Source organism: Canis lupus, chromosome 1, assembly GCF_048164855.1.
Source record: "Canis lupus baileyi chromosome 1, mCanLup2.hap1, whole genome shotgun sequence".
Taxonomy (NCBI): Eukaryota; Metazoa; Chordata; class Mammalia; order Carnivora; family Canidae; genus Canis; species Canis lupus.
The window spans coordinates 101,840,722-101,866,782 of NC_132838.1; the positions used below are offsets into that span (position 1 = coordinate 101,840,722).

At 40.7% G+C, this 26,061-nt stretch overlaps 1 protein-coding gene and 1 pseudogene across 7 annotated transcripts in view; both read right to left on the bottom strand.

Moving 5' to 3' along the window:
- Nucleotides 1-369: 369 nt before the first annotated feature.
- LOC140632076 (uncharacterized) lies at nucleotides 370-25,353 on the bottom strand (annotated as a pseudogene).
- The window catches only part of ZNF805 (zinc finger protein 805), a 42,126-nt gene continuing 33,827 nt past the window's right edge, over nucleotides 17,763-26,061 (bottom strand). For 4 of the 7 annotated variants that reach the window (XM_072823283.1, XM_072823218.1, XM_072823147.1 and 1 more), the window contains exons 6-9: nucleotides 25,342-25,431; nucleotides 24,690-24,816; nucleotides 19,674-19,769; nucleotides 17,763-17,956 (exon numbers count right to left, since the gene is read on the bottom strand). The gene's annotated coding sequence lies outside the window, so the exon portion shown is untranslated. The remainder of the gene's footprint in view (nucleotides 17,957-19,673; nucleotides 19,770-24,689; nucleotides 24,817-25,341; nucleotides 25,432-26,061) is intronic. The other 3 variants (XM_072823089.1, XM_072823026.1, XM_072822947.1) reach the window with 1 other exon arrangement.

The following is a 26,061-nucleotide window of genomic DNA, read 5'->3' on the forward strand; positions in this document are numbered from 1 at the left end:
ATGTGATCATGAAGCTCAGAGGTTTTAGATCATCATGCCCTGTTCTTATCAAAACACTGTCACCATCAGCCCATCACCTGAACTTGGCAGCCCCCAAAGGAATACTAAGTCTTGGGGGAGGTGTGAAATCTAGAACCACTGAGGACATCCCCAAAATTGTGCACAAATGTGAGAACAATTAAGGCACAATTTCACCATCACTTCTGCCTATATTCAGTTGACCATTTGACCAGTTGATGAATGACCATTCATCAGCTCATTCATGTGATAAATAAAATAAGACAGCTGAGACATGCTGTCTGCCCAGGTGTCCAGACAGAGAAAATGGGATTAGTAAGCATCTAGCCACCTTATGTCACAATCCATCAGTATGGTCACCAGATGTATATTTTATTATTTCTCCTTTGCATTCTACATTGTCACTTTTTTTAAATTATTATTCCAACAACCCAAAACCCTATCTAGTTACTGAGGCCATCCACCGTTACAATCTCTTCAATGTGTTGTTTGCCTCAGGTTCAAATACTGTTCCTTAACACCAGGAGACTATCAGCACAAAGTAAATTGCTTCCATTCATATCCAGTATATGGTGGGTCTGGAACATGTGGAATGACACAGTGAAGGTGCTAGAAAATAATTGTCCACATAGATTTCTATACACCACAAAATACAAAATAGTAGTTTTCAAGAAAGAGCAGGAAGTATGTTTCATTCCACTGAATGAATGGTAGAAATTAAGCACCTCATAGATGACTGTCATCTGAATTATTTCCAGTTCTTGGTTACTATGAAATTATTATAAACTTTTGTGTATATGTATGTTGGTATGCCCCCCAAAGTGATTCGCTTGGTTATAAAATGTTTAGAAGTAATACCAAATCTTTACTTCAGACCATATATAAATATTAATCAAAAATGGGTCTAGACCTTAATGTAATTACTAAAACCACAAAATATCTAGAAGAAAGCATAATTCAAAGCTATGCAATCTTGGGTTGGACAAGCTGCAATTAGAGAGTACACAGAAAGAACACATAAAAGAAAAAATGAATTTTGGGCGAACCTGGGTGGCTCAGTGGCTTAAACATCTACCTCTGGCTCAGGTCATGAGCCTAGGGTCCTAGGATTGAACCCCATGTCACACTTCCTGATCAGCGAGGAGTCTGTTTCTCTCTCTGCCCCTCTCCTACTCTACTCTCTCTTGCTATCTGTCTCTCAAATAAATAAAATCTTCTTAAAAACTGAACTTTGGATTACATCAAGATTAAAAACATCTTTTCTTCAAAAGACACTACTAAAATAGTAAAGAGATAAACCACTGATTGAGAGAAACTATTTGCAAAATACACATCTGATAAAGGACTAGCATCCAGGATGTTAACTGAACAAATCCTTACAAATCATGTTAGGAAAAGAATTGTATATGGGCAAAGGATTTGATCAAGTAACCAAAGATCTTGAATGACCAATGAACATATGAATATCATATGTCATATGCTCAATATCATTAGTCACTCTGGCAATGCCACTTAAAAGTATAACAATAATTATACACCTGCTAGAATTGCTAGAATTAAAAAGACTGACAATACAAAGCACTGATGAGGATGCATAGCAACCAGAACTCCCAGGCATTATTGGTGAGAGTGAAAACTGGTACAGCCCTTTTAGAAAACAATTTGGTAGTTTCTTACATAGGTAAGTAGACACATGCTACAGGACACAGCAATCTCCTCCTACATATTTACACAAGATAAGTGAAAATGTCTCCTATAATCTGCTGAAATATTCAGGGCAGTTTTATGGACAGTAGCCAAAAACTTGGAAATGCTGTCCATGAACTGGTTAATGAATGAACAAATTGGAGCACACACAGAAAACAAAATATTTCTTGGCTTTATATAAAAAGAAGAGACAAAGAACAACATGACCAAATCTCAAAATCATTATGCAAAATACCTGAAAAAAAAAGACCACACATTAAATGATTCTATTTATTTGACATTCTAAAAGAATAAGTCAGTGGTTCCTAAGTCTGGGGCTTGGGAGAGGAATTTGATGCCACAAAGGAACATTTTGGAGGGATGCAAATATTTCACATCTTTTTTTTTTTTTTTAAGATTTTACTTATTTATTTATTCATGAGAGACACACACACAGGCAGAGACACAGGCAGAGGGAGAAGCAGGCTCCATGCAGGGAGCCTGATGTGGGACTCAATCCTGGGTCTCCAAGATCAGGCCCTGGGCTGAAGGTGGCGCTAAACCGCTGAGCCACCCGGGCATCCCACAACTTACTTTACTTACTTACTTACTTACTTACTTACTTACTTTACTTACTTTACTTACTTTACTTACTTACTTACTTACTTACTTATTTATTTAATTTATTTATTTATTTATTTATTTATTTATTTATTTGAGAGAGGAAGAGTATGAACAGAGGTGTGGGGCAGAGGGAGAGAGAGAGAAGCAGACTCCCCATGGAGCAGGGAGTCTGACCCCAGGACCCTGGGATCATAATCTGGGCTGAAGGTAGATGCTTCACCAACTGAATCACCCAGGTACCCCAAATACTTCACAGTTTGATGGTGATTGTGGCCACAAAATTGTGTACATATATTTCAAAATTAATAGACATTATTTTTTAAAAATATTTTTATTTCTTTATTCATGAGACACACAGAGGCAGAGACATAGGCAAAGGGAGAAGCAGGCTCCCTGTGGCGAGCCTGATGTGGGGCTTGATCCCTGGACCCTGGGATCATGACCTGAGCCGAGGCTGAGCCAGCCACCCAGGTACCCAGGTGCCCCCAAATAAAGACATATTCTTAAAAGTGAGATTACTAAATGGAAATTATTCAATACATTTTTTGCTTCAATACATTTTTTAAATAAATAAGGAATATTTAATTAAAGTTTAAGATAATTTGATGCAATTTAGATAATTCCCTAGACTTGTCCAAAAGAACAAGGAAGGAATGTAAAGAAAATATGCAAGAAAGCAATACAAATTTTGAATATTTTAAACTAGGTGAAAACTTTGAAAGACTTAAGAGAATATCTGGCATATCAGTCATTTTATAGGCTGAAAGTATTAATATCACAAGGCAAAAGCTGTAGAGAGCCACAGCAGGCAGGTAGTACACAACTCATGAGGAAATGTACACTGGGGTTGCTGTGATTTTGGAAGAGTAACACATCAAACTTCATGAAGTTCCGTTAATCAGTGAGGAGCAGTGGAGTTCCAGAAATGGTGACAACAAAGTCAGAAAATACTGTTCCTCTGAGTAACTGAATTCTCCATATATTTAGTTTATTTTATGAACATCTAGGATTTCATCTGTGTAGAGAAGTGCTGCTTAAAGAGATGCAATGAAACGCCGGGACACCTGCACCCCAATGTTTATAGCAGCAATGTCCACAATAGCCAAACCATGGAAGGAGCCTCGGTGTCCATCGAAAGATGAATGGATAAAGAAGATGTGGTTTATGTATACAATGGAATATTACTCAGCCATTAGAAACGACAAATACCCACCATTTGCTTCAATGTGGATGGAACTGGAGGGTATTATGCTGAGTGAAGTAAGTCAATCGGAAAAGGACAAACATTATATGTTCTCATTCATTTGGGGAATATAAATAATAGTGGAAGGGAGAAAAAATGTGTGGGAAATATCAGAAAGGGAGACAGAACATAAAGACTCCTAACACTGGGAAACGAACTAGGGGTGGTGGAAGGGGAGGAGGGCGGGGGGTGGGGGTGAATGGGTGACGGGCACTGAGGGGGGCACTTGACGGGATGAGAACTGGGTGTTATTCTGTATGTTGGTAAACTGAACACAATAAAAAATAAATTTATTATTAAAAAAAAGAAAATGGATCAGAAAACATGATGATAAAGGCAGGTATGTTTAAGCTGTAAGTATAAAAATTAGAACCCAGAGGGAAGGCTAAAATGATGATGAAAAATACGAATATACTTGGAAATGAAGGGTAGGCACAGGTTTATGGGGTGGTGGAGGTGGGGATCCAGTTTTCTTCAGAAATCCCCCATAACCTGAATCAGCTCAGAAAAGGGCTTATGAATACTCTTGATTTAGGGCCACGTATGGCAAGTTCCACAACATGGGGCCAAAGGGGGAGCTTTCAAAGGAACATGAAGTAATATCTACAAGTGAGAGTGGGAAAAAGAGAACTAGCGGCAGCTGGGGATGTAAAGAAAATGTGAAAACAGAACTTCTTCAGATACTTTATAGCAGAAAATTGTGAGATAAATCCTGGGGCCTGGGGCATTTATCTGAGAAATGAACTTAGGATGCACAGAAATGACAACAGGCAGGTGGGGAAGTTTGAGATGGGCAAGTCTGGCTCCACCTTGCTGGGGATCCTCCAATAAGACTTGTGGGAAAGTGGATATACAGAGTGTAGGATATCAACAGCGCTGGCTAGAGAAACTCCTTTGCAAGACCTCAATCCATTTGTGTCTATACTATGATGGCATCTTCAGTGTAATGGCCAACTAGTGCTGGCAGATCAAATAGTCAATACACTCTGATCTAATAGTGCCTGCAGAGGCCCTGTTGGCAGGGAAGTTAATACCATATCCAGAAATAGTATCAATCCCAATAAGGATGGATCATTTCCCCCTCCAGAAGGGAACAGATCTGATATAAACAAACTGCCACTGGGACGCCTGGGTGGCTCAGCAGTTGGGCATCTGCCTTTGGCTTGGGGCATGATCCTGGGGTCCAAGGATCGAGTCCCACATTGGGCTCCCTGCATGGGGCCTGCTTCTCCCTCTGCCTGTGTCTCTGCCTCTCTGTCTCTCATGAATAAAATCTTAAAACAAAACAATCTGCTACCCAGTGGCAGTTTGGTCTCCTTTAAAATAATGTACTGGATCATGATCTTAGTGTTGGTCTTCGCAACTGGCCTGTTAGACTTTCAGTAAGTGAAGTGGCTACTTCAACTGGGGAGAGAGGGATGCCATGCTGTGGGGCTCACCTAAAACCTCCATTTCTGCCACCGTAGCTAATATTATCTATAGCTCTCGAGTGCAAAGACAGGGAAGGCTGAAGACTGAGCCTGGCTAACCTCAACTACTCTGCTCCCCTTCCCTTCTCCTCCATGATGGGTACCTGTAGGCACTGATGGGTGACACACATAGCCATTCACTTTGCACTTCCTCTACTAACCACATGCTCCTGTTCCACACAAACTTATCACTGATCTGCCAATTTTGATTCTTTAGTGCTTCTGAACAACTGGACAAGTTATTTGCCACAAAAGTACACATATATCCTTACATCAGGCCACCTCTCCTAAAACAAAAACGATGCCCAATTGTACTGGTCCAAGATCTGGCCACAGAGAGGATTTCTCCACACTAGTGTCCTTCAGGGCCACTCTAGGGGAGATGTGATGCATCAGCAGTTCATTTGCAGCCTACCCCACAAACAGCAAGGTGCTCATCTATAACCAAGACCTGGGTTCTTCCGATTCAACCAGCCAACCAAAGGGACAAGAGTCTGATTCCACTTTCGATGTTTGATTGTTGCCCACTTTCAATATCACCTCCCCCTTTTGCCCCTTGTTTGGGGAACCTCATAAAAAAGCCCACATGCTCCTTCCCTTTGTACAGGTAGGAGAGCTAAATGCCCACCCTCACGTGGTACTAACGCAGGAGGATATCCAAGGCAGAATTCTGCTTTCACTTCAGGAGAGTGTCACAAAGGATCAGGGGAGGAGCTAATCTTCCAACCACATCCAGAAGCAATGAAAGTAGTTAGGTAGTTGGCACTCCACTCCCTGGCCCCTCTGTGATAGAAACTACTCAATCTAAACAGATATAAAACAGACTGGGGAAAAAAAAAAAACTTTAAAAAGAACAGTCATTGGGACCCAGGGGACAATTAAAGATCTAACATTCATGTTACTGAAGTCTCAGAACAGAAAGAGAAAGAAGGTCGATCTAAAAATAATACTGGAAGAAATAAAGGTTGAAAATTTCTCCAAACTGACTAAAGGCGTACACCTGCAGTTTCAAGAACCTAAACAAACTCCAAATAGGATAAACAAAAAAATTCTAAATCAGGCCACAGAATAATAACGTTTCTAGAAACTAAAGACAAACATATATATTTTTTTAAAGATTTTATTTATTTATTCATGAGAGACAGAGAGAGAGGCAGAGACACAGGCAAAGGGAGAAGCAGGCTCCATGTAGGGAGCCCGATGCAGGACTCGATCGTGGGTGTGCAGGATCAGGCCCTGAGCTGAAGGCGGCACCAAACTGCCAAGCCACCTGGGCTGCCCCAAACATATATTTTAAAAGCAGATGGAGGGAAATAACATCTTATCTGTAGGGGAACAATGGTTTGAATGGCAGATTTCTCACTTGAAATCACAAGGCCTAAAGGAAGTGACATAGCCCTTTTCAAGTATTAAGAGAGAACTGCCAACCATGAACCCTATATTGCATCAAAATTTCCTTCAAGGATGAGGAAATAAAGCCATTCTCCTATGAAAACAAAGAACATTGTCACAAGGAGACCTACCCTGAAAGGATGGCTACAGGAAGTTCTCCAACAGAAAGGAAACGATAGCAAAAAGGCTTGAAATTTCAATGGAAAAGGTTAAGAAACAGAGGTAAATTTTTTTTTTCAGCATTAAGGTAAACTTTAAAGATCAGATTTATTTGGAGAAAACAAAAACCCCACAACCCAAAGGATGGGATTTTATATCTCAAGACATCTCCCAGGTATTAAGTCTACAGATTACAAATCATTTTCATAGAAGATATTTTGTACAAATTTTATACGTATTAGGGAGCGGGACAGGGCCCCTGCTTCTGTGGCAACAGGGGGACAGGTGGGGAGTGGGAAAGAAAAACTTTTTTTTTTTAATACAACCATTTGGAAATAGACCTGAAGAGGGCAAAATCTACCTTTTCAATGGTTCAAAAACCAAAAAAAAAATAAAATAAAATAAAAAAAAACAACCAACCAAATCCTTTCAGCCTTGGGTATCTCTCTAAAAGCCACTTCCTGGCTACCGGCCAATCTAAGCCAATTATTTAAAGTCCCTCCACTTGGTAAGTCTTTTTTGTCCATGGGGTAAAAGATTCCTTAGCTCTGCTGCAGACTCCCACCCCGCTCGCCACACGGCAGGACCGATGGCAGGGGGGCTTGCCAACAAGGGGGGGGGGTTCACCCCTCAGGACGCTGGCTCCTGGGCGGACAGTACAAAGGTGCACATAAAAGCAGGCACGTGAAGCTACTGTGTTGCAGCAGAAACCAGGCCCTGGTTAGGTTCTCCCCATTATCATTTGTTCTCTCAAGGGAAGCTTAAAAACCCCCTCCAAACCCTCACAGTCCCCCAAGCCACACACTGGTGTGGGACTTGAGTGGAGAGAAACCTTGTCAGAACAAAACCAAAAAGCCCCCATCAAGGTGGTAAGAACGGCTCACAATCTGCCCTCACTCACCACCTAAGACCATTAATTCTAGAGTTCTCTCCGGTGTGAAAGAATGGAGGGAAGGCGCGAGAGCCAAAAGACACGAAGAAGCCCTGACCAGCTGGAGAAGAGCGGTGACGGTGACTCCGAACTCGCCTCTGCTCCTGGGGCGCACAGAGAACGCCTGGATCAGGGGATTTCAACAGAAGCTGCTTCTGGTGGGGAGTGATGGCAAAGAGCACAAGGATCGGAAGCCCGGGAGGAAAGTACGTTTTTTAAAGCTTCAAGATTTCAACAGAATACGCGTATGTGTGAACTTTCTGAAGGACAGTGTCTGAGAGACGGCAAAACCGGGATGTACAGAAGACTTGGGGACTCCCACGACCCCGAAGCGCTTCCTGCCCCCGGGGTCACTGGAGGTCACGGCATTCCCCCCATCACTGGTGCAAGATACTTCTCACTTCCCCAGTGCCTCTTTTTAAACAGAGGTAAATTGACTACCCTTCTTCTCATAAGCTTTTAAAAATGTCTGACAATTGAAACAAAAACCACATCATTCGATATGGTCCTCAACATATGAAGGGTAAACACCCAAGCCAATTGTATTAAAAGAATAGTGAGTGTGTAAAGGAACCTAATAGAAGTAAGGTTTCTACACTGCACTTAAATTGCTAAAATACTATTGACAGGAGATTGTGATAATTGCACGTGCATATTTTAATACCTACAACAGCAACTTAAAAAGAAAAAGGAAAAAAATATACCCCCAACCCTATACGTGAATCAAAACTGAATTATAAAAAATGTCCAAAGACTGAAAAGAAGGCAAGGAAACCCCCTTTCCTCACTCCCACAAAAAACAAAACAGAAAAACAAGAACAAGAAACAGTGAAAAAATTAAAAATCAAAGAAGAAAAATAACATTATCTATTCCTAACATATCAATAACTACTTCAAATATAAATGGTCTAATATATCAATTAAAAGACACACTGTCAGAGTGTGAGGGGAAAAAAGCAGGACCCCTCTATATACTACCCACAAATAATTTACCTCAAATATAACAATACACATAGGTTAAAATGAGAGATGGACAAAGATAAACCATTTAGTAATAAAGAATCCAGCAGTGGCTATATAAATATTAAATAAAGTATATTTCAGAGCCATGAAAATTAACAGGCACAAAGAGGAATATTAGTTACATAATGATAAAAGTCAATGCACTAAAAAGATATAGCAATCATAAATGCATATGCACCAAACAAGAAAACATTCAAACACACAAAGCACAAAAGGTAATAGAACAGAAAGAAATAGACAATTACACAATTCTAGTTGAGGATTTTGACAGTCCTTGTTCAGTGATTGATAGAAACACTAGGCACAAAATCAGCAAGGATACAGAAAATCTGTACACTACCAGCAGAATCTCACATTTATCGAACACTCCACTCAACAACAGAATATAAATCTTTTTCAAGCACCCGTGGAACATTCTATAAGGATGTTGTTTATGGTTCATTTGTTTGCAGATCATAAAACAAGCCTCAACATATGTAAACATTTTGAAATCACACAGAGCATGTACTAAGAACACAAATGAAACTGAAAATAACAGAAAAATAAAAAATATTCCAAAACACTTAGAAGGTGCACACTTCTAAATAACCCATGGATCAGAGAGGGAGTCTCAAATGGAATCAAGAATTTTTTTTAACTGAATGAAAGTGAATTCAAAACAAATGAAAGTTTGCAGGATGGAACTTCAACAGTGCTGAAAGAGAAATTCATAGAACCAAATGCTTCTTACACTAGAAAAGAAAAACTCAAGTTAATAATCTAATCTACATCTCAAGAAACTACAGAGTGCTAAATAAAACTAGAGAGAGAAGAAATTGAGAATAGAAATAAAGGAAATCAATGACATAAAAAGCTAGTTCTTTGAAACAGTCAACAAAATTGATAAAAATCTAAGATTAATAAAAAATAAAAAGCATTTCCAATATAAAGAATAAAACAGGAGATATAAGCACAGATATTCCTATCATGAAAAGAATAATAAAGGCATACTTCAAAGACTTTCACAATTTAATTAGAAGCTTAGATGAAATGGAACAACTTCTCTAGAAGGGCATTCTATCAATATAAAGTAGATACTCTTAATAGTCCTATACCAATTAGGCTGATTCAATATATGATTAAAAATATCCCAAAGAGGAATCTCCAGGCCCAGATGATTTCACTGGAGAATTCTATCAAATATTTAAATAAGAAATAACACCAGTTCTACAAAATCTAATCCAGGAAAAAAAGAAGAAGGAAGAAGGGAGAAAAGGAAGAAGAAGAGGAAGAAGAGGAAGAGGAAGAAGAAGAAGAAGAAGGCGGCGGAGGAGGAGAAAGAAGAAGAGGAGGAGTAGGAGGAGGAGAAAGAGGAAGAAGAAAAGAAAGGAAGAAAGAAAAGAGGAACACTTTCTAGTTCATTCTGGGAAGCAAGAAGTGGTCAGACATCAATACCAATACAAAGAAATTAAACTATACACCAATATGCTCATGATTTTAGGCCCAAAATTCTTCAACTAGATATCATAAATAGACTATTGATATATTAATAATATTCCATGACCTGGTACAGTTTATTGCAGGAAGGCAAGGCCAGTTCAACATTCAAATCTAGCCAAAGGAATCCATCATATTAACAGGCTACAGAAGAAAAATCACATCAACCAAAATAGAAAAAGCATTTGGCAAAATTCAACATCCATTCAAAATGAAAGCTCCTAGCAAATTAAGAGGGTGACTTTCCACTAGATAAAGAATATCTATATAAAGAGAGAGACAAACCAAAAAACAGACTAACTATAAATAAGAAATAGATGGTTATCAGAAGGGAGGTGATGGGGGGAGCGGGAATGGGTGAATTAGGTGAAGGAGATTAAGAGTACACTAATCTTGATGAACAAAGAGTAATATACGGAACTGCTGACTCACTATATTGTATACCTGAAACTAATATAATGTAGCATGTTAACTATACTGGAGTTAATTTTTTTTTTTAATTTATGATAGTCACACAGAGAGAGATGAGAGGCAGAGACAAAGGCAGAGGGAGAAGCAGGCTCCATGCACCGGGAGCCCGACATGGGACTCGATCCCGGGTCTCCAGGATCGCACCCTGGGCCAAAGGCAGGCGCTAAACCGCTGCGCCACCCAGGGATCCCTGGAGTTAAGTTTTTTAAAAAAGTAAAACAAAATAACCCACAGTTATCATTGTATTTAATGGTCAACAAGGAATGCTTTCTCCTTGACGTTATTAACAAAGCAAGTATGTCCTCTTTTGCCACTTGTATTCAACATTGCACTGCAAGTTCTAGCTTGTACAATAAATACAGGGAAAGGGAATGAAAGAGATACAGATTAGGAAGAAGGCTAAAGGTATTTGCTGATAACATTATTGTTTAAGAAGAAAATCTTCAGGAATCCACAAAAAAGTCTGCTAGAATAAGTGATTTCAGCAAGGTTGAAGAAAATAAGGGCAACATAGCAAACTAATCATATTTCTCTGTTAACAGTAGTGATCATGTGCAAACTGACATTAAAAACTCAATATGAGGGATGCCTGGGTGGCTCAGCAGTTGAGCACCTGCCTTTGGCTCAGGGCATGATCCTAGAGTACTGGGATCGAGTCCCGAGTCCCACATTGGGCTCCCTGCATGGAGCCTGCTTCTCCCTCTGCTTATGTCTCTGCCTCTTTCTCTCTGTCTCATGAATAAATAAATAAAATTGTAAAAAACAAAACAAAACAAAACACCCTCAATGTGATGTATAACGACTCTAAAAAAAAGTGCCTAGAAAAAAACTAACAAAATATGATCCAGATCTACAAGTGGAAAATTATAAAATACTGACACAATAAAAAAGGATCTAAATAAATGAAGAGACATACCATGTTCATGGACTGAAAGAATCAACATAATAAAGATGCCCAATTATCACCAAAATGATCCATAGACTAATGTATGTTCATTAAAATACCAGCAAGAGGGGGACCCCTGGGTAGCTCAGCGGTTTGGCGCCTGCCTTGGGCCCAGGGTGTGATCCTGGAGTTCTGGGATCAAGTCCCATGTCAGGCTCCCTGTATGGAGCCTGCTTCTCCCTCTGCCTGTGTCTCTGCCTCTCTCTCTCTCTCTCTGGGTTTCTCATGAATAAATAATTTAAAAAAAAAAAAAGACTTCTTACACATGACATGAAAAGGAATAAGAGACTGTTTCACCATAATGCCATGAATCAATGTAACAAAAGTGGCTTGGCCTACAATGGCAATACAAAAGTACACATGTGGTGATTTAAAAGGCCCTGAGGAGGGTTCAAAGTGAATGCATGATTATTTTAACATCTTTCTTCACAGCATATTTCTTAATGTGAGGTAATACTATCATGGGTAGCTCAAAAAAATACCAAGGAAGGAATTCCAAAAGACCCTGATAAAGGGTACTAGTCAGTTGTTATACTAGGACTAAGGCCATGGTAACAACTGTGAAACTCACAGATACCTGCAATGTGCACATGCCCATTTCATCGTTAAATTTCTAGTCAATTTCCTCATTAGTGAATCTTCATGCAATCTTTCGCAAGATTAAAAATGAGATTCCTTCTCTGTGCTTTTTCTGAGTTTATCTTTTTTTTTTTTTAGCTTAATTTAGCTATGTGCTTTATTTTATTTAGGCTCTCATTCAACCCCTAGAAGACAACTGACATGGACTTGGGAGAAGCCTCTCTAAGGAGGATTAGAGAAGCTTAGGAATTGCAATCAGAAGGAAGAATTCATATTCATCTGGGAAGTTCACACAGCTACACTGCCATCCTCATTACACAGAAAAAACAAGTAGATTAAGAGCAAGTATATAAGTGGTAGGTAGTTAAATACACATGAAAAAATATTTTATTTTAAAAAATCAGGTTTGGGATCCCTGGGTGGCGCAGCGGTTTGGCGCCTGTCTTTGGCCCAGGGCACGATCCTGGAGACCCGGGATCGAATCCCACATCGGGCTCCCGGTGCATGGAGCCTGCTTCTCCGTCTGCCTGTGTGTGTCTCTGCCTCTCTCTCTCTCACTGTGTGCCTATCATAAATAAATTTAAAAAAATTATTAAAAAAAAAATAATAAAAAAAAATAAAAAATCAGGTTTAAGAGTGTGGTACATGGGCCCATTGTATCTCCTGAAATATAACAGTATTTCATAAGTGAAGCCTTCATATTTCTTGTTAAGACTCATGCTACTCAAGGGTAGAGATGATGCCACAGAACAAAGACTTAAAATAAATGTTTTCAGACACATCCTAAATGTTCAACTGTCCTGGCAATGGACAGCAGTGAAAATATATGTAAGATAAAGTGGACAAAGCTCTCTCATCTCTGAAACAACACTCTCTCCCGTCAAATAAGATAAGGAACAACAAACTGCTATAGGCTTGTCACAGAAGTCTGAAAAAAAACCATGCTTACATTTCTTTCTCTTTTATGTCTTCTCCTCCTCTGTTTAAATATCCCTGAGATAGTTTTTCAGTGTACACTGAGGAGAAAGATGTGGCTGATGGTTATGCGAAGTGCATAAGAATGACTGGATCACACTCCTGGATAAATTTTCAGATGTAGAATAAGGCTCTAGACTGGGGTAGATTTCCAGTATGACTCCTTAGATGACAAATGATATCTTGCAACAGAAGGATTTTTTGTCCGGAAGGAAATCGAGGAATTTCTCTTTGATATGAATGATCAGATTCTGAGTAAGAAGTTTCCTCAGTAGTTACATTCAAGAATCTTTCCCCAATAGAAGCTATCAGGGAGTGACTAAGGACTGCCCATTTGTGAAGGTTCTTCCTACTTCCGTTGTGCTAACAGAGTTTCTCCCGGTATGAATCCTCTAATGCTGAGGGAGGGAGGAGCTGCAACTGAAGGCTTTTCCACACGCACTGCACTCATAGGGCTTCTCTCCAGTGTGGATAATGGAGTGTCAGCTGAGGCTTGTGCGCCAGCAGAAGGATTTCCCACACTCCATGCATTCGTAGGGCTTCTTTCCACTGTGAATCTGCTGGTGCCTTGAGTGGCGACTGAAGGCCTCCCCACACTCCATGCACTCATAGGGCTTCTCTCCAGCATAAATGCTGATGTCGAATGAGGTCTTTCCTCATGCTAAAGGCTTTCCCACACTCTTTGCACTCAAAAGGTTTTTCTCCAATGTGAGCCCTTTTATGCAAGATGAAAGTGTAGCAGTAGGTAAAGGCCTTTCCACACTCATTGCACACACAAGGCTTCTCCCCAGTGTGGATAATGGCATGTCGAATGAGGTTTGCTCTCTGGCAAAAGGCTTTGCCACACTCCATGCGTTCATAGGGCTTCTCACCACTATGGATCCACTGGTGTCTTGTGAGGTATGACTGGCGATTGAAGGCCTTACAACACTCCATGCACTCATAGAGCTTCTCCTCAGTGTGGATGCTAAAGTGCCAGATGAGATCTGATCAATTGCTAAAAGTTTCCCACACTCTTTGCATTCACAGGGTTTTTCTCCAGTGTGGGCCCTTTTATGCAAGATGAAAGTAGAGCAGTGGGTAAAGGCCTTTCCATACTCACTGCATATATAGGGCTTCTCCCCAGTGTGACTCCACTGGTGATGCCTGAGGTGTGACTGGCAGTAGAAGGCCTTCCCACATTCAAGGCACTTGAATGGCTTCTCTCCTGTGTGGATGCTGTAGTGCTGAATGAGGTCCATGCTGTCGCAAAAGGCGTTCCCATATTCATTACATTCAAGGGGCCTCACTCCATTGTGAACCTGCTGGTGCCAGGTGAGGTGTGACCTACAGTTGAAGGCCTTCCCACACTACATGCACTCAAAAGGGCTTCTCTCCCGTATGGATGATGTAGTGTCGAAGGAAACCTGTCGTATCACAGAAGGCTTTCCTACATTCTTTGCACACAAAGGGTTTTCTCCAGTGTGGCTTCTGTTATGCAAGACTAAATTGGAGCAGTGGGTGAAGGCCTTTCTACATTCACTGCACTTATAAGGCTTCTCTCCAGTGTGAATCCGTTGGTGTTGTGTAAGGCGTGACATGCAGTTGAAGGCCTTTCCACACTCCTTGCACTCGTAGGGCCTCTCCCCCGTGTGAATGATGTGGTGCTGGAGAATGTGTGTGCTCTTGCTGAAAGTTTTTCCACATTCAGTGCATTCATAGGGCCTTACTCCAGTGGGCATCTGCTTATGTTGAACTAGAAAGCAATTCTTCGTAGACACTTTCCCAAATTCCTTACACTTATAGGGACATTTCCGTTCATGAATGAAGAGATCTTTCAGTCATCCTTGCGGTCACATTTGTGCAGAACGTGTTCTGGGGGGATCAGATCCTGCACAGTCCTTGAGTGTAGACCATCATCTGTCCCTAAACCATCATGTTCAGGCTTCATGTTCCCAGGGAGCTTCTCCGTTTGGGGGTCTATCCCTGGTTTCAACTGGCCTTCCAGCACTTCTGATAGCCTATCCTGATTCTTGCCTTGCCTCAGCTATCCCCCAGAGTTTGCTGAGTCAGTTGATCCTGTGGGGAGACTTCCTCAGACAAGGCAAGGTGAGAATGAGAAAACTCTGTGGTCTGGGGTTTTGTACCATAACCTGAAAGGAACACAAGGTACAGCAGGGCTTATTACAGATGGCAACACAGAAAAGTAAAATTTCCATTTCAGTAGAAATAAGAAGATGAAAACAGTGGCTCCATGCCTGCCATGTTTTCAAATCTCTGAAATCCAGTTTGAAATTTCTTTTTGGATCTTGAATTCTTGAAACCTTTGAGGGGAAACCAGAGTGAGAGGAGAGGTGAGGGACATACTGGCAACTAGGGACAAATACACAGGGTAATGACACTGCATGTGTTGGGTTTGCTCAAAGCAAGAACATCTCCAGATGCTATAAGAGGCCAGTGAAGGGGCACCTGATACAGCCTGCACAGCAGCCAGGAAGAAATCAAGGAGGGTTCCCAGAGAGGGAGTACAAGAAGTTGCTGTAAAGATAAAACAAGAAAGCCATTTCAGCCTTAGTTAACAGAATGAACAAAGGCAGAGTCTTCCAAGACTCAAGGAACCTACAATGCAAGAGGATGGGACTGGTAAGAGTGTGGCCCCGACTTGGGATTGGTGTTCTCACAAGAAACACAAAAGCATTTGGGTCTTCTCAGTGCCACCTAAGGATGGAAGAAGAGACTCATATCTGCACACCAGGAATAGCTCCCCAACCAGACACCAGATCTGCAAGCACCTGAGTCTTAAACTGTCTTCAGAACTCTTGGCATTCTTGTTATAGCAGTCCAGACTGACTAGACAGTTGGTATAACTAAAGGTCTCATTCTTGAGTTCAGTGATGTTAAGTGTATTATTTTCAAAAAGAAATGAATGAGTAAATAACTTAGTAAATACATCAATTAACTAAGGTCATTTGTGAATCACTGATGACAATCTGTCATAAACCAAGGTTTATGATCAAAATTTGTACCTGAGGTCCACTAAACAAAAGTTAGAGGTCACAGCAAAATTATGGTTAAGATCATGGTGTCTAACCACCAAAACCCTAGGCCCACGCTCCACAAGAACTCAAGATTAGCCCTGTGGCACCTGTCAAGGCACTCAAATTCCATAAGCCCTCGTTTTGTCTTCTAAAAAGGAAAGCTAAAAATAGAGCCTGGCCTGTAGGACTCTGTGAGGATGAAATGAAATCCTGCATTTACCATGTTAACTATGTGAACCACATTCAGTATGATGCCAGACACTGAGGTTATTTATGGGTTAATCCCATAATGGGGTTAAATAATACACACCTGGGACCTAATTAGGAAGCATATAAATTGACAGCGTCAGAATATGTGGATTAATCTTGAAGAGTATTGAAGAGTAAAAAGAAGAGTCCATGAGATGCCTGATGAGCCAACATTAGAGCCAATCAGAATAAGAAGACAAAGAAGGTCCCGGGAGATTAGGGGCAGAGACTCCAAGAGGACCAGATGCTTATGACACAATCTGAAAAGTCTGCTGCATTATGAATTCACACAGCATGGAGGTGAAGAGTATTAGCTGGAGCCAGAACACTTGGCACAAACTCTGCCTGTACCAAGTGAGCTGATACTCAACAAATTACTTAGCTCTTCCCAACTCAATTTCTTCGTCTGAAAAACTGAGAGACTCTCAGTTTCTGCCTCACAGACTGTCCTGGAGGTTAAATAAGAAAGTGCCTGTGAAGTGGTCACATAGTGCCAGCCACTGGAGGACCATTCAGTAAACTTCAGGCCATCACACATTATCACTGCTGTATTTGAAAATGAGGACCAAAGCAGTGACTATATGGAAAACTTTCAGGGCTGTGGTACGGAGGAACCCCCTCACAGGGCCTCAAAGCACAAAGAGAACGATGTTACCACTTTCACATGTGAAACTGGGAAAACTGCTTGGCAGTTTCCAACAAAGCCAACCTGTCCTGGAAACACACAGAATCCACTCCTGGGCTGCCCGGGTGGCTCAGCAGTTTAGCGCCACCTTCAGCCCAGGGCATGATCCGAGAGACCCGGGATCGAGTCCCACCCACATCAGGCTTCCACGTGGAGCCTGCTCCTCCCTCTGCCTGTGTCTTTGCCTCTCTCTCTCTCTCTCTTTCTCTCATGAATAAATAAAATCTTTTTTAAAAAATTCAAAAAGAAAGAATCCACTCCTAACAGAAATCAGTGGTTATCTGCACCAAAACACGTAACAAGAATATTCTCAGCAGCATTAAGTTGAAAACCACAAGAATGCCTGCCCAGAAGGGAAGGGATAAATAAACAGCAGTTTTCAACACAATGAGGTATTACACTAGATTGAGAGTGAACAAACTCCAACTACATGCAACCACATGAAAAGACTCTCACAGACATAACAATGGTCAAAAGGAGACAGAAATACAGATGAAACAATCGATAGTCAAAGCAAATTCATGCTGATGGTCTCAATAGGGATTACCTAGCAGAAGGGGCTACTGAAGGCACAAGACCTTGACGAGGTGCTGGAAATATTGTACAGCGGTCCCCTTTATCTGTGGGGGATATGTTCCAAGACCCCCAGTGGATCCCTGAAAGTGCAAGTAGTACCAACCCTATATATAAAATGTTTTTTTCCTATATATACACTCCTATAGTAAAGTTTAATTTATATATGTGGCACATAAAAGATTAACAAAAGTAACTAATAATAAAATAATTATAACAAATACTGTAATAAAAGTTACGCAAATGTGGTCTCTCAAAATATTTTATTATATGGCACTCATCCTTCTTGTGATGCTGTGAGATGATAAAATGCCTACATGATGAAATGAAGTGAAGTGAATGACACAGGCCTGTGACATAGCATGAGGCTACTGGTGACCTTCTAATGATACATCAGAAGGACGATCATCTGCTTCTGGACTGTAGTTGACGTTGGGTAACTGAAATCACAGAAAGCAAAACCACAAATAAGGGGGCACTATGGCATATATTAAATATTAACATAGGTGGTGGTTATATTGGTTTACACATATACAAAGATTCATAAAGCTGACCTCTTAAGATTTTTGCACAATAGAGAATATGAGTTACAGCTCATTCAAAAAGTGCAAGAAAATGGGGATCCCTGGGTAGTTCAGCGGTTTCGTGCCTGCCTTTGGCCCAGGGCGCGATCCTGGAGTCCTAGGATCGGGTCCTGCGTCGGGCTCCCGGCATGGAGCCTGCTTCTCTCTCTGCCTGTGTCTTTACCTCTGTCTCTCTCTCTCTCTCTAGGTCTATCATAAATAAATAAAAATAAATCTTTTTTAAAAAAGTGCAAGAAAATAATAGTAAATGGGAGAATGGAACACGAGTGTAGAAATCTCTTGCAAGAATGAGACAACTTTTCCAAGATTGGTTATACAGGGAAAGCAGTGTTGATACCAGTGTGAAGACACTGGAGAGCCATAAGCCTTTTTTTTTTTTTTTTTGCCATAAGCCTTTTTAATTTACTTCCCCCTAATGTGATGTAACCAGGCATATTTTTATGTTGAGCAGAGAATGGATAAAGTAACAGAAGAGGCAGAAAAGAAGAAGCCAGTTTGCCCTGAAAAGGTGTGATCTGCAGTGGCACCAGTTACCATGCCTGACATCCCCAGTGCCTCAGCAGCCCAGATTAGGGGAATAGAAGGCAAAATGTTACCTTGAAGTTTAAGCAAACAAGGGGGGCACGAAGACATGGAGCAAGGGAGTGCTTCTGAGGGCCTGACATCTGGAGAATGGGTGTATGGAGAAGGTGAGAAAGGGTGGGATGCAGAATATAGTTTGTTTCCTTGTAGTTCAGAAGGAAATGTGAGATACTGTCATTATTCATTAGGACTAATAGTATTATGTGAATAACGCTAGCAGCTTACTTTTGCTGAGCCATTTACTCACTATGGGCCAGGGCCAGTGTGAACCAGTTTCATGAACAATCTGGTACATCCTCAAAAAACTCAATGACTCATTTAGAGACAGAGTATAGCAGACTACACTCACAGAACCATTTGTTCCTTTCCTTGGACACATAGCTCAGCCTCATTTCCCAGCCCCAGATGTCTTGTTAGTGGAATGTGAGGAGAAATAGTGTATATAGAAGTGGGTATGACATCCTCCTTTCTTCTCTCATTTCCCCTGTGCTAGCTAGAAGATGCCAGGACAATGTGCAAGTCTTACGCTGATGATGGGAGGTACCTGGTTCCCCAATAACTATGTAGTACACAGCTCCAAACTGACCTACATGGTCCCTGGGTAAGAAAAGTACTTTTCATATGCTGAGCCACCAAGATTCTGGAATATGCCTGTTAGAGCAGCTAGATTTACATTGTCTGAATTTATATATAAAGGCACAGTGAGATCATGCACCTTCTACAGGCCACAAGGCTGCTGTGTGTCACAGCTAGTTTTTAAGCCCAACCAGCTGGAGCTGAGAACCTGAACTCATTATCTAATAGGTCCTACATGCCCACAGGAGCACTGGAGACTGGGGAGCACAAAAAAGACTGGTGGTTAAAAGGCTCAATGGATCCTAAGCCTCTAGAGAGGCCACAATAATACAACTTCCACAAATTCCAGAGGCAGTAATCACTGTGCTATCTGCAAGCTGCCACAACCCCGATCTGGCCAACTGTTGGCACCTACCTGGGCAGGAGTTAGGGGAGAGGCCTCACTTTAATGTCCATAAATCTGGGCTGTGCTCCAATGGGTAGATCAGCTTTGGTTTGGGCAAAGGACAGCCTGTTAATGGAGAAAGAGAAAGGACAAGAAATTCTGGTGAGAAGAAACCTCTCAATCTAGATTGGAACTTTAGGATTTGGAGAAGGCCTCACAGAGAAGCTGCTCCCATCCATGCAAAGTGATGTGACTTGGAAACCAGCACATAAAACACCATAGTTGGGCCCCCAAAACTGTAGACATTAGTGTTGGCTCCATAGATAACCACCAATTCCCTTTGATCTACATCCTGTAGAATCCGAACATTATTCGGACCTAACTCCTAAAGGTGCTTTCTAATAAATCCAATCAGGGGCTTGATATTCCACACATCAGCCATATCTGGTTCGCTTGGTTGCCACCACAGACTAATTTACACAAAATCTCTGGGGTGAAGTCTGGGCATCAGGAGATTTTAAATACTCCATAGGTGATGGCACCCCACCTGGTTTTCATCATTTCACAAATGGAATCCCTGATCATTGATAGTCTGAGGTAGGCAGAGTGGCTGGGTACTCTGAGTAAAGAGAAGGGTTTATTCCAGGCAGAAAGGCTGGAAGACAAAAAAAGGAATAAGGACAACAAATAGAAAACAGTGACAAACATGGTAAATACTAATCCCAGAAAATCAACATCACTTGGAACATCAATGTTCTTCTAAATGCTTCAATTATAAGACAGAGACCAAAATCTAGTTCTGTAAAAAAAAAAAAAAATAAAAAATAAATAAATAAATAAATAAATAAATAAATAAATAAATAAATAAATAAATAAATAAATAAATAAATAAAATCTATAAGCTTCTAGCCAGGCTAAGAAATGATGTCAGAATGAATCAAATAACAAGAACCAGGGGTGCCTAGGTGGTGTAGTCAGTTAAGTGTTCAACTCTTGGTTTTGGCTCAGGTTGTGATCTCAGGGTTTCAGTCTGCTTGAAATTCTCTCTCTCTCTGCCCTTCCCACTGTTTTCTTTCTAAAATAAATGAATACATCTTTAAAAACACACACACACACACAATAAACCCAACTAGAGATTGTCTATAAGAAATCCACTGTAAATATAAAGACATGTACATGTTGAAAGTAAATGAATGGAGAAAAATACACTAATATGTTAATAAAACATGCTACTACTAATCAAAAGAAAGGAAGTATACCTATACAATTTCAGACAGAGCAGACTTCAAAGGAAGGAAAGTTACCACAGATAAAGAAGGCATTATATAATGATAAAGAGGTTAATTTGCAAAGAAGACATAAAAATCCTTAATCTGTATATGTCTGGCAACGTATCTCAAACTATGTGACACAAAAACAGAGAAAATGACAAGGAGAAATAGATGACTAAACTATCAAAGCTGGAGACCACACTATCCCTCTTTTGAAATGGACAGATCCAGACAGAAAGTTAGTAATGATGTAGCTGAACTCAAAAATACCATCCATTAACTGGATATAACTGACATCTACAGTTTACTTCAAAAACAGAATACACATTCTTCTCAAACTCACAGGGAACATTCACCATGATAGATCATATTCTGGGTCATAAAAACACACTTTAACAAATTTTAAAAAGAATAGAAATCATAAAATATCTGTTCCCCAACCATAAAGTAATTAACCGGAAATTAATAACAGAAAAATAACTGAAAAATCTCCAAATAGGTAAAGATTAAACTTACACTTTTAAATAACACATGGGTCTAAGAAGCAATCTCAAGAAAGTAAAAAATATTTTGAATTAAATGAAAACAAAAATATAGGGTGCCTGGCTAGCTCAATTGGAAGAGCATGTGACTCTTGATCTTGAGATCATGAGTTTGAGCCCCACATTGGGTGTAGAAATTCTAAAAAAAGAAATAAATAAACTTTAAACAAACTAAAAAGCCAAAAATACAACTTAACAAAATTTGTGGGATGGAGCAAAACAGTGCTTAGCAGGAAATTTATAACACAGAATGCATATTTTTTAAAGGAAAGATCTATAGTTAAATAAATTTCTACCTTAGGCAACTAAGAAAAAGAGTAAATTAAATGCCAAATAAACACAACAAAAGAAATAAGAATTAGAGCAGAAATCAGTGAAACTGAAAACAGAAAATAGAGAAAAATCAACAAAACCAAAATCTAGTTCTGTAAAAAAGAAAAAAAAAAATCAATAAAATCAATAAGCTTCTAGCCAGGCTAAGAAAAAAATAAGAAATGACACAAATTACTAGTATCAGAAATAGAACAGAGGACATCACTACAGATCCCATAGACATTAAAAGGAAATTAAAGGAATACTATTAACAATTTTATCCTCACAAATTTGATAACTGAGATGAAGGAACCAATTACTTGAAAGACACAATTTGCTAAAACACACACAAGAAGAAACAGATAATCTGAATAGGCCTATATCTATTAAGGAAATTGAATCAATAGTTAACCTTCCAAAAAATAGGGACGCCTGGGTGGCTCAGTGGTTGGGCACCTGCCTTTGGCTCAGGTCGTGTTCCTGGGATCCAAGATCGAGTCCCGCATTGAGCTCCCTGCTTGGGGAGCCTACTTCTACTTCTCCCTCTGCCTGTGCCTCTGCCTCTCTCTGTCTGTGTCTCTCGTGAATAAATTGATAAATCTTAAAAACAAAACAAAACAAAAACCCTTCCAAAACATAAAGCACCAGGCCCAGTTGGGTTCACTGGTGACATCTACCAAACACTGAAGGAAGAAATTATACCAAGTCTCTACATTTTCTCCCAGAGATAGAAGCAGAGGGGATATTTACTAACTCAATCTATAAGGCTAGCATTACCTTAATATCAAAACTAAACACATAACAGAAAAGTATACACAGTATCTCTCATGAACATAGACATAAAAAGAATCCCCCACAAAATATTAACAAATCAAACCCATCAATGTATAAGACTATATACCACAACCAAGTGGGATTTACCCCAGATATACAAACCTGGATAAAAATTTAACAATCAATTAATATAATCCATCATATCAACAGGCTAAAGAAAACCACACAATTATATTGATAGATGCAGAAAAGCATTGATAAAACCCAACATCCATTCATTTAAAAAGAAAGAGAGAGAGAGAGAGGGGGAGAGAGAGAGAGAGAGAGAGAAATCTTGGCAAAATAGGAATAGAGGCAAATGTCTTCAACTTGATAAAGAGTATCTACAAAAATACCTATAGCTAACATCCTACTTTAAGGTGAAAAACTTGGAGTTTTCCCACTAAGATCAGGAAAAAGGCAGGATGTTCTCTCTAACCATATTTCAACATTAAGCTGAAAGCACCAATTAATACAACAAGAAAAAGGTATACAGATTGAGAAGGAAGAAACAAAATTCTTCATTTGTAGATGACATGATCATCTACATGGAAAATCCAACAGAATAAAAAGAAAAAAGACCTCTAAAACTAATAAGCAATTATAGCAAGATTGTAGGATACAAGGTTAATGTACAAAATGCCTTCACATATACCAGCACTTAACAAATAGAAGTTAAAATTGGGGATCCCTGATTGGCTCAGTGGTTTAGTGCCTGCCTTCCGCCCAGGGCGTGATCCTGGAGACCCAGGATCAAGTCCCACATCAGGCTCCCCACAGGGAGCCTGCTTCTCCCTCTGCCTGTGTCTCTGCCTCTCTCTCTATCTGTGTCTCTCATGAATAAATAAATAAAATCTTTAAAAAAAAAGAAGTTAAAATTAAAAACATATTACCATTTACATTACTCCCCAAATGAAATACTTAGGTATAAATCTAAAAAAATATATACAAGATCTACATGAGGAAAGCTACAAAACTCTGATAAACAAAATCAAAGAACAAAATAAATGGAGCAATATTTCATGTAGATGGATAGAAAGGCTCAATATTATTGAGATGTCAGTTCTTCCCAATTTGATCTGTAGATTCAATGCAATCCCAGTCAAAATCCCAGCAAGTCATTTTGTAGATATCAACAAACTGATTCTCAAGTTTATATGGAGAAACAAAAGACCCTGATCTCCTAAACACTACAGCAAGAAGAAAACAGCAAACACTCCTATGTGGGGCCAGCAACCTGAGTCCAAGGAGGCTGAAACAGTGAGAGGGGGATGTGAGCAGGAGGATTCAATCCTCAGGAAACGGGGGTCAGGGGGAGAAGCAGACTTGGTGACACCATTTTATGAACCACTAAGAAGAAAAAACTGGGAATCGCACTTAGCAATTTGGTCAAATAGAGACATGTGCACAAATAGAAAACACCATCTATTCTGGCCAACATTTCACAAAAGAAAGGACTTGTACCACCAAAAACTGCAGAGGAGAGCTTTTCACAATGAAGATGTGTCTTTTAAATTGAACAGATTAAGCTTTATGAGGGACTCACATAGTGACCCCATTTTCCTCATTTGCCAAGGATGGCATGTTGGGAGTAATGAATGAGTGAAGAGGAACAGTATCAGCATACAGAAAGAAGTAAAGACAAGGAACATGGGGCCTTTACACAGCAAGGACTGGGCAGCCACTTCCTGCTGCAAAATAGCAGTGGTAGAAAAACTCATTGTGAAAAGACAGACACAAGCAAACCCACAGAGAGAAGCCAGGAAGATAGCCCCAGTAGCCAGGGCATAACTGTGCTTTTATAAGTTGCTGTATCAGTCCCCCAGGGACCCAGCTGGAATTCCTGCCTTCAGGTTCTGTGAGATACCTCCATCTTCTCCCAGCACATCCTTCTCCTTTGGTTGTGACCAAAAGCAAACTATGTTTCTTGCCTAACCCTCCTTAAGACACAAGAGAGTAGGCAGGAAAAGAGGAGTCTAGAAAATGACTGAAGTGGGGAGGAGGACAGGATGGCTACAGCAGCCTTCATAAGTAGCCAGGCCTGAAGCCAGAGAGTGGAGTGGAGGAGGTTACAGATTTCCCATATGGCAGAGTTAGGGAAGCCTTACCCAGAGACACCAGGAGCCTGGAGGTCTCCAGCATCACCTCCTCATACAGGGTCCTCTGGGCCAGATCCAGCTGCCCCCACTCCTCCTGGGTAAAAGTCACGGCCACATAATCAAAGGTCACAGGCATCTGAAAAGTCAGAGGCAGTGTGTTGGTCTTGGGGCTACTGATAGGAATCAGAGTCCATCTCTCTTGATGGCAAGGGAGCAGAGTAACCAAGTACCCTGTGAGGGCTGAGCTCTGCGCTGGACTCAAAGAGGCAGAGATGCTGTTTTGCCTGGAATACAGCAGCATAAAAGAGCCTCCTGGGCAGCCCGGGTGGCTCAGCGGTTTAGCGCTGCCTTCAGCCCAGGGCCTGATTCTGGAGACCCGGGATCAAGTCCCACGTCAGGCTCCCTGCATGGAGCCTGCTTCTCCCTCTGCCTGTGTCTCTGCCTCTCTCTGTCTCTCATAAATAAATAAAATCTTAAAAAAAGAGAGACAGAGCCTCCTATGTGGGAGCCAATGGAGAATACCATGAGGTCAGGACCTTCCTATGTGGACTGTGAGGCATAGAACAGTAAGGGCTTTAAGATGCCACAGGAATGGGAAAAAGTAACAAAGATAATGAAAACAGCAACAATAATAATTACAGCAACAGCAGCTGAGACTCACTGATTATCCTGGGTGATGATGAAGTGGTGGTACCTGCTTGGGAAGTGGCAGGGCCTGGATGGGGTCCCAAAGCCTTCTGTTCCTCAGAGACTGTGTGGGAGAATCCACAATGAGCCATTGCTTTTTCCTACATCTTCCCCTCACTCCCTTTAGTAACTCTGAGGCAACTCAAACTGGCCCACCTGAGTCTCAACAGCAGGTATCCTTGAGGAAAGAATACTTCAGGCCCAGAGGATAGAAGCTGCTGAGGACAACGCAGGCTGTGGCAATAACAGCCTTTGATTTGTCACAGTGTCTGTCCTTGCTGAGAATATGATGGAACATTCAGCAAATGACCACAAAGTCTGGCCCTCCCAGGGTACGTCTCAGCAGATGGGGATACAGGGGCCACGGAAACCACACAGGTCCTCGGGAGACTCCTTCAACAACCAATGTACCTTTTATTGTCCATATACTTCCACTTGCTAAAATGCCACATCCCCACCTCATGTCTAAGGCCACTTACCGTAAGGAAGCCTGCTTGGCTTACTAAGATTACTTCAGGTGTGCCTCCAGGCTTCCCTATCTGCTTTTTGTAGAGAAAGGAGTAAAAATACAGGCTATGAATGTCGACACACTGGTTGTTTCCACTACTTCAGAGCTGCAGTAATTTTGGGCAGGTAACGAAAGCTCTCCAAGCCTCAAGTTGTTCTTGTGCAAAACAGTGATAATAACACAACT